This window comes from Neovison vison, chromosome 12 (genome assembly GCF_020171115.1).
Source record: "Neovison vison isolate M4711 chromosome 12, ASM_NN_V1, whole genome shotgun sequence".
NCBI lineage: Eukaryota > Metazoa > Chordata > Mammalia > Carnivora > Mustelidae > Neogale > Neogale vison.
Window position 1 is genome coordinate 51,097,907 of NC_058102.1, and position 7,754 is coordinate 51,105,660.

Below are 7,754 nucleotides of genomic sequence, written 5' to 3' on the forward strand. Positions count from 1 at the left end.
GTGCAATTGCTGGGTCATAGGGCAGTTCTATTTACAATTGCACCCCAAACCATAAGATACCTAGGAATAAATCTAACCAAAGAGGCACAGAATCTATACTCAGAAAACTATAAAGTACTCATGAAAGAAATTGAGGAAGACACAAAGAAAGGGAAAAATGTTCCATGCTCCTGGATTGGGAGAATAAATATTGTGAAAATGTCTATGCTACCTAAAGCAATCTACACATTTAATGCAATTCCTATCAAAGTACCATCCATCTTTTTCAAAGAAATGGAACAAATAATTTTAAAATTTATATGGAACCAGAAAAGACCTCGAATAGCCAAAGGGATATTGAAAAAGAAAGCCAAAGTTGGTGGCATCACAATTCCGGACTTCAAGCTCTATTACAAAGCTGTCATCATCAAGACAGCATGGTACTGGCACAAAAACAGACACATAGATCAATGGAACAGAATAGAGAGCCCAGAAATAGACCCTCAACTCTATGATCAACTAATCTTTGACAAAGCAGGAAAGAATGTCCAATGGAAAAAAGACAGCCTCTTTAATAAATTGTGTTGGGAAAATTGGACAGCCACGTGCCGAAAAATGAAATTGGACCATTTCCTTACACCACACACAAAAATAGACTCAAAATGGATTAAGGACCTCAATGTGAGAAAGGAATCCTTCAAAATCCTTGAGAAGAACACAGGCAGCAACCTCTTTGACCTCAGCCGCAGCAACATCTTCCTAGGAACATCGCCAGAGGCAAGGGAAGCAAAGGCAAAAATGAACTATTGGGATTTCATCAAGATCAAAAGCTTTTGCACAGCAAAGGAAACAGTTAACAAAATCAAAAGACAACTGACAGAATGGGAGAAGATATTTGCAAATGACATATCAGATAAAGGACTAGTGTCCAAAATCTATAAAGAACTTAACAAACTCAACACCCAAAGAACAAATAATCCAATCAAGAAATGGGCAGAAGACATGAACAGACGTTTCTGCAAAGAAGACATCCAGATGGCCAACAGACACATGAAAAAGTGCTCCATATCACTCGGCATCAGGGAAATACAAATCAAAACCACAATGAGATATCACCTCACACCAGTCAGAATGGCTAAAATCAACAAGTCGGGAAATGACAGATGCTGGCGAGGATGCGGAGAAAGGGGAACCCTCCTACACTGTTGGTGGGAATGCAAGCTGGTGCAACCACTCTGGAAAACAGCATGGAGAGTCCTCAAAATGTTGAAAAAAAGCTTTTTAAAGAAACTGTTTTTGTCTGGGAGGGACGGTGGTGTCCATGGAACTGTGTTGCTGGTCAGGGTTGTGGGGAGCTACCGTCACTGGACCTGGACAGCGTAGCCATCCGACCCATGCCAGATTTACTGGTGGCCCACTCAAGGTGCACAAGATCACCAACCCCTGACAGAGCCCTTCAGGATCTCTGCCTGCCCTTCGGACCAACCATGAAGAGATCATTCGGTACCACACAAGATCATCACCCACCTTTGAAAAGAGAAGTACAATGCTGATGATCATCTGTCAGCCCGACATGGGGCGGACACCTTGGCCTTCACGTCTTTGCTCGGGGAGAAGCCACTCGTGGGGCTGCTATAGTTCTCGTGCAGACACCAAGAACCGGGAGGACGTGACCCGGCAGTGGTATGCTGAAGCTCCACCATCTCCGCTCAACTTCTTCCTTCCTGGCCGCCGGCCGCACCAGTTTGCTGAGGAGCTGCTATTTTGGGAGCACTGGCTTGAGAACGAGGATGGACTGGAGAAGCAGCTGTACCAAGAGCCTCGGGAATGCCAGACCCTGCTGTCTCGGCACCTAGGCTCTCAGAAATTTTTTTTTGGAGCTGTCCCAGCTCCCCGGGACACCTTTGTCTTTGGCTCCGCTGCTCCAGGCAAAGCTGCCCGGTGGGAAGCTGCAGGCCCACCTTTGAGGGTTGCACAACCTCTGGGCCTACTGCACACACAACCTCAGCCTCCACTTCCCCTGAGATGGAGCTGAAGTGCCACTTCCAGGCCAGCCCTCGGTGGGCCCGGACACTGAGGAGCGACCACACAGGCACAGGAACAAGATCCTATCCATGCCGGTGAGACTGACAGCCATGCTAGCGTTGGGGTAGCCATGGGCTAGCTTTGCTCAGTCGTGTTGTCTCGATCCAACGGGTAACCCTGCCTGAGCCCCAGGCACATGGTCTTTGGGCACGGCTGAGGATGGCAAGGAGGAATGATTTGTCCTCACACTCCCAGGACTGATTTTTCCAGCATCATGCATTCCAGAGGCTCCAGTGTTTCCCCATTGTTGGTATGACTGGAAATGGAATGCCACTCCCACAGTAAACACAATCTGTCCACAAACAAAACACAATCTTCGTGAAGCATGTGTGTGTGTGTGTGTGTACATATGTAGAGATGGTACAGTGGCTCTATTAATTTTTTGGCCCTTAATGACTTCAGTTAATATAATAGGAAATCTAAGACTGACCTCCCAGAAAATAATAAAATGCATGCATTAGCCTTCTGTCCTTCCCTTTCTCTCTCTTATCTCATCAACCTTTTGTTTTCTCAACCGAACTTGCCTCCAGTAACTTCTTGTGATGTTTTAAGGACTATGGCAGAGAATCCAGAAAAATGAGACCAGATTATAGTGTTCAGCAATTGCTATGTTTTCCTTTTCAGAGAGACTTTACTTTTTGTTGTTGTTTAGAAAGAGAGTTTTGAGGAGGTAAAATTTAGGGAGAGCATGATTTAATGGGAAGATTTTTTTGACATTTCAGTGGAGCAAGCTTCATGGGTCTTTTCAAAAAGGGGGGACCTTCGTTCCTTGGAGTTTTGCTTCAGACAAGATGGCAATAGGGCATTGAAGGATTCCTAGAAATTACAAACTGTATCTTTTTCATATCCCTGCATACTTCCCACAACTAATACATTGTTTGGCAGTAGGTGATGAAAAGCACAGGGGTTCGGCAGTTGGTAAATAGTTCTGATCTCCCATGTATTCCTGTAAATGTTCATGAGTTCTCCATATTCACCTGATCAGAGTAGACAAGGTCCTGCCCCATGTGACCTAGTCCCCATTCTGGGTGCCTTCCCGAATGGTTAAAGATGTAGTAGGAACAGAGAACAGTTATTTAGAATTATTTCATGTCAACTATTCTTGCTCTTAAAACACAAAAACAGAATGTCATGAAATTTACATTTGACCCTTTTTGTTGTTAATGTGGTGTTATATATGTTTGAATGAAAACAGTTAATGCATGTGAATCATTTAGTTCTAGCACTAGAAAAGACCTCTAAAAGAATCTGAACAAGACTGAATTATTAATATCCTCATTATTACTATCATCTACATCATACTACATACTACGGATCATAGAGCACCCACGTTTTATGTGGTCAACACAGTGTTTTCAACTTTTTTTTTTTCAATGTTTGCCATTTTTAGAACTAGGTGGTAAAGGGGTACCCAGGTGGATCAGTTGGTTAAGTGTCTGCCTCTTGATTTCCACCCAGGGCAGGATCTCAGGGTTGTGAGATCGAGATTGAGCCTTGTATCGGGCTTTGCAAGGAGTCTGCTTAATATTCTCTCCCTCTCCCTCTCCCCCCTGCTTTCCCTCTCTCTAAAATAATAATAATAATAATAATAATAAAAGTAATAATAATAAAATTAGTTGGTAACATTTAAAATATCAGAACATTACAAAGGTTGGATGTTTGGCTGCTGGACCTACTTTCTCATGTGACACAGTCATCAGGTGCCAACTTTGGCTACTCTCCCATTTGCCACACTCCTCCTCATCCCTTATTTGCCACCCCCCCCCACTGAAGCAGGCCATTAGTAGCTATTTATAGGAACATTTGTGCTGTAGTCTATTTTCACAACTGCCTGCTTTTCTTTTTCTTCTTTTTCTTCCTCAATGTTTCTAGTCCCTGTGGGCATTTCAGTTTGAATATCTATCAAAGAGAGCAATATTTGCTAATTGAAAGGGACATCACAGTGTTGTTTTATCACTTTTTCTCCTTCCCCTTCTTGCTTCTGTTACCGGACGACTGTTTCTACCAACCCGTGTCCTTCTTTAGACAACATGGTCTGAGTGAGGGCTTTACCTTGGCAACACAACTCTCCTGGGAAGAGAGTGCGTGGCCTCTGTGTCCAGTAACCTGACAGAATTTTCTGGGCTTAGCCATTCTTGCAAATATAATTTCTGCTAGTGAGTGGAACAGACACGAGGTTGTTTCACAGAATCTGGGAGCTTTTACACTTGTTCTCAACCCATCCCCCCAAATAACTCCTCCACACTATAATTACATTTACATTCATGAAATCGAGTAAGTAAAAGTTGAAATTCCTTTTAGCAAGAATTCTATGGCTGTGTATTCTGTACAGTTCTGAACAAAAAAATGACTTAGGCAATCCAGAAGGAATCGGTTGTCTAGTATTCTGTAACTGAAGATAATTAGGTATTTTAACATTCTCTTTTTGACTCCTTACTGTGCTAGCGTTTAGAGAGACTATGGTAAAAATCATATCCACTCTAACTTTTATAAGTCAGTTTGCCTTTTCCTCTTTTTGGGAGTAAGATTTACCAATAAGTGAGAATGATAAGTTTAGCCCTCAACTCTTTGTGGAGTACTTTAATATTTAATTCCCAAAGTTACTCTAAGATTTTTTTATTATTGTTTGTCCTCAGAGAATCTCCATGCCAACAAATGTGACTTCATTCTTCTAAGTAGCAAATGGTTCAAACATTGGAGATGTGTATGTATTCAGAAAATCTTCCAAAAATACCTTTGTAATTAGTGGACTGACTGATGACACATCAATGGGTTATCAGAAGAAACTGAACTTCTAGCTTTGTTTTTCCACTACTCTTCAAATTTGATTTCTGGAACCCTTCCCTCCTCATCCCTTCCCAAGAAGAAATACTGTCTAGCTTTTCCACTGGTCTTGGATAATAAGTGAACAGTCCTACATTTTGGCATTTAAAATGACCCAGTCTCTAACCCTATGACTATTAGCCCAGCGTGCTATAAAAATCATTTTAATCCAATTTAAAGCTTTCTGTGTAGACTTTAGTTGAGCATGGGCACTGCTGTTTTTACCCCCTTTTCCTCACTTGCCTTCTTCCCTGTAGTTGCTGGTCCTGACCCCTGTAAAGTTGGATCAAGGGATAGAGAAGACAAAAGGAAGAGCTTCGACAAAACATTGATGACCTAGGAAGGCAGATGCTCCAAGTGGACTCTTTTTCTCAGTCAAGGCTGTTGCTGGCTCCTCAGTTATCCTTCATCAGGGACCTCTGACTGCTACCACCTTGACATAGGCCATTGTCTGATTACCATTGCCTCCTTGGAGGGCCGCTGTTTGGGTCATATCACCTCTCCAGGTCACCACCTGCTTTTTGAGTAAGATCTCCTCTAAGGCAACCCCAGACTGACTCCTTTTTACATGGTCCACATCAGAGCTCCAAAAACACAACCTTTCCCTACCACCACTGGAAGTGAAGTTTGTCCTATCCCAGTCCTCCTTACTCTGTGATCAGACACAGTGGTGTGGCCACAGCTGCAGCCTTTATGCTTCCTTCTTTGTGGGGGTCAGATCCCAGTCCTTATGTTTCCAAACTCTGGCCAGAGGGTAGGGGGTGGGGGAGGGGAAGGTTGTGCCTGTGAGACACAGGATGTCTCCGCTGAGACATCCCCTTGAAGCCCTGTTGTTGTGTGTGCTGAAGTACATCCAACAATCTTTTTTCAAAGAAATTCTCTCCCCATCTCTTCCAGCCCAACTAGAAGGAGGTGATGCTGGCCAACTTGGGTTCATCCCCCCCCCCCCCACTCCTGGCACGTCCCACATGGGTGGCCTAGTAACTCATATTTTAATATAGCACACTTGGAACTGATCAGCTTATTCTTGGACTTTGGTACTTCCATCAAAACTGAAGCAGAATGACCCCAGTGTTATCATCTAGTTACATAGTCAATTCTCTTGACTTTGTCTCTGTGGTGTGTTAGAGCTGCTTGTGAACCATGGCCAAGATTAAAATTCAAATGCTATAAACCAACAATTAAATAAATTTGATATTTTTAAAAGGTAACAAAGACTCAGAAGTTGCCATTTTCTAATTATTTCCCTCCATCTTGTTATCTCTGCTTTTGAGATTATTTGCTTATTGTAAATATGGTAAAAATAACACAGGGGGGTGTGACACAGCACATTTGGGGATGTCACTGCGGTTGCCAGAAATTAGATATGGTGGGAGTATTTACACCAAGGAAATTGGCGAAGGTAACAAAATCAGGTGCCTTCCCCTTCCCCATGAGTTCCTCAAATATTTACAATACACCACTGTTGAGGATACACTATTCAAAGATGTTAAAAACTAGCAAGATAGCAGGTGCAGTCCAAACTAAGGCTGCTCATTTCAATATAAAAAGGCTACTTTGTAAGTGCTAACATTTCCCCAGGATCAATAGATTCAGCATGTTCAAACAAAGCCTGTGTCTCTCTCTGCAATGCTTGAAGTTCTTGGAAGATCAAATTGGTTCCTCTTCACAGGTATCCACCCTTAATACGTTTTCAAGTAAAAGTCTGAGATTAGACAAAGAAGCCCCTGCAGCTGCACATTCCTTGGCAGCCCATACCATAAATGCTTTTGCAAAAATGCCTCACCCAACTATTTAAACTGTTCTGGGCTGCATTTAATAGATGATGAAAATAATGACTTTTAAATATGCCACTGCACAATTAGGCCACTAAAGCAACTGAGACACTTTGAGAACCTTGAGCCTAGGAAATAAGACAAAAATACCTGCAGGAAAACAAAACAAAACAAAACAAAACAAAAAGCAAAATATCTACAGGAAAAAGATAGAAGTTGGAGGTCAAAATTTGCATCTACATAGTCAAATTGAATAAATGTGAATGACATTGTAAAAGAAACAGCCTCGCATTTCTCATCCAATAGCATATATTTGAGCATTAAATAACCTTTTCATTTCCTTTTGCTCCAGCAGACTTCGAGGAAGAGCTAATGGCACCATTGTTTCTCAGAAGGCGGGAGAGGGTAGGGAATGCTCATTCTCTAAAAGTGGAATCTTTTTTATAAATCTTAGAAGGAACTTGTTGACATGAGAGTTGTTGACTTTAAAGAAAACCATATGAAAGCAAAATTATGAGACCTACAGGACAGGATTGTTGTTGAACGGAAGAATCTTCTTTATGAACCCGACCTCTTTCTGCCTGACACAGTTCTGAGCTCCCCTAACTTTTCTATCTATCTCATGAGGAAGACTTCCCTACATATATGCTTATGACCATATCGATTACGGCCACCCTCCCTTCAGATTGGTTGTCCCCCCTCCACTAGACTGGGGGTTACAAATCACCTTTGAATACCACCTTTCAAAAATCACTTTGGATAGCACTTTATATCCAACAAAGGACATTCATGTACACCATTTCAGATAAGCCTCACAGCCACTCTGTCAAAGAGAAAAAACAGGTATCCTTGGCTCTTCCGTATTTTATTTTTACTTTTTTCATCATGATAATCTCCATCCCCTATTTCTCCCATCCCCTTACCCACCTCCCCTCTAGTAACCATCAGTTTATTCTCTATAGTTGAGTCTGTTTTTTGTTTTGTTTCTCTCTCTCTCTCTCTTTTTTGTTTTGCTGGTTTGTTTTGTTTCTTGAATTCAACATATGAGTGAGATCATATGGTATTTGTCTTTCTCTGACTGACTTAATTTCA

At 42.0% G+C, this 7,754-nt stretch overlaps 1 pseudogene; it reads left to right on the top strand.

Annotated features, from left to right (window-relative positions):
- The first annotated feature begins 1,300 nt into the window (after positions 1-1,300).
- Positions 1,301-2,240, top strand: LOC122890892 (annotated as a pseudogene).
- The last annotated feature ends 5,514 nt before the right edge of the window (positions 2,241-7,754 follow it).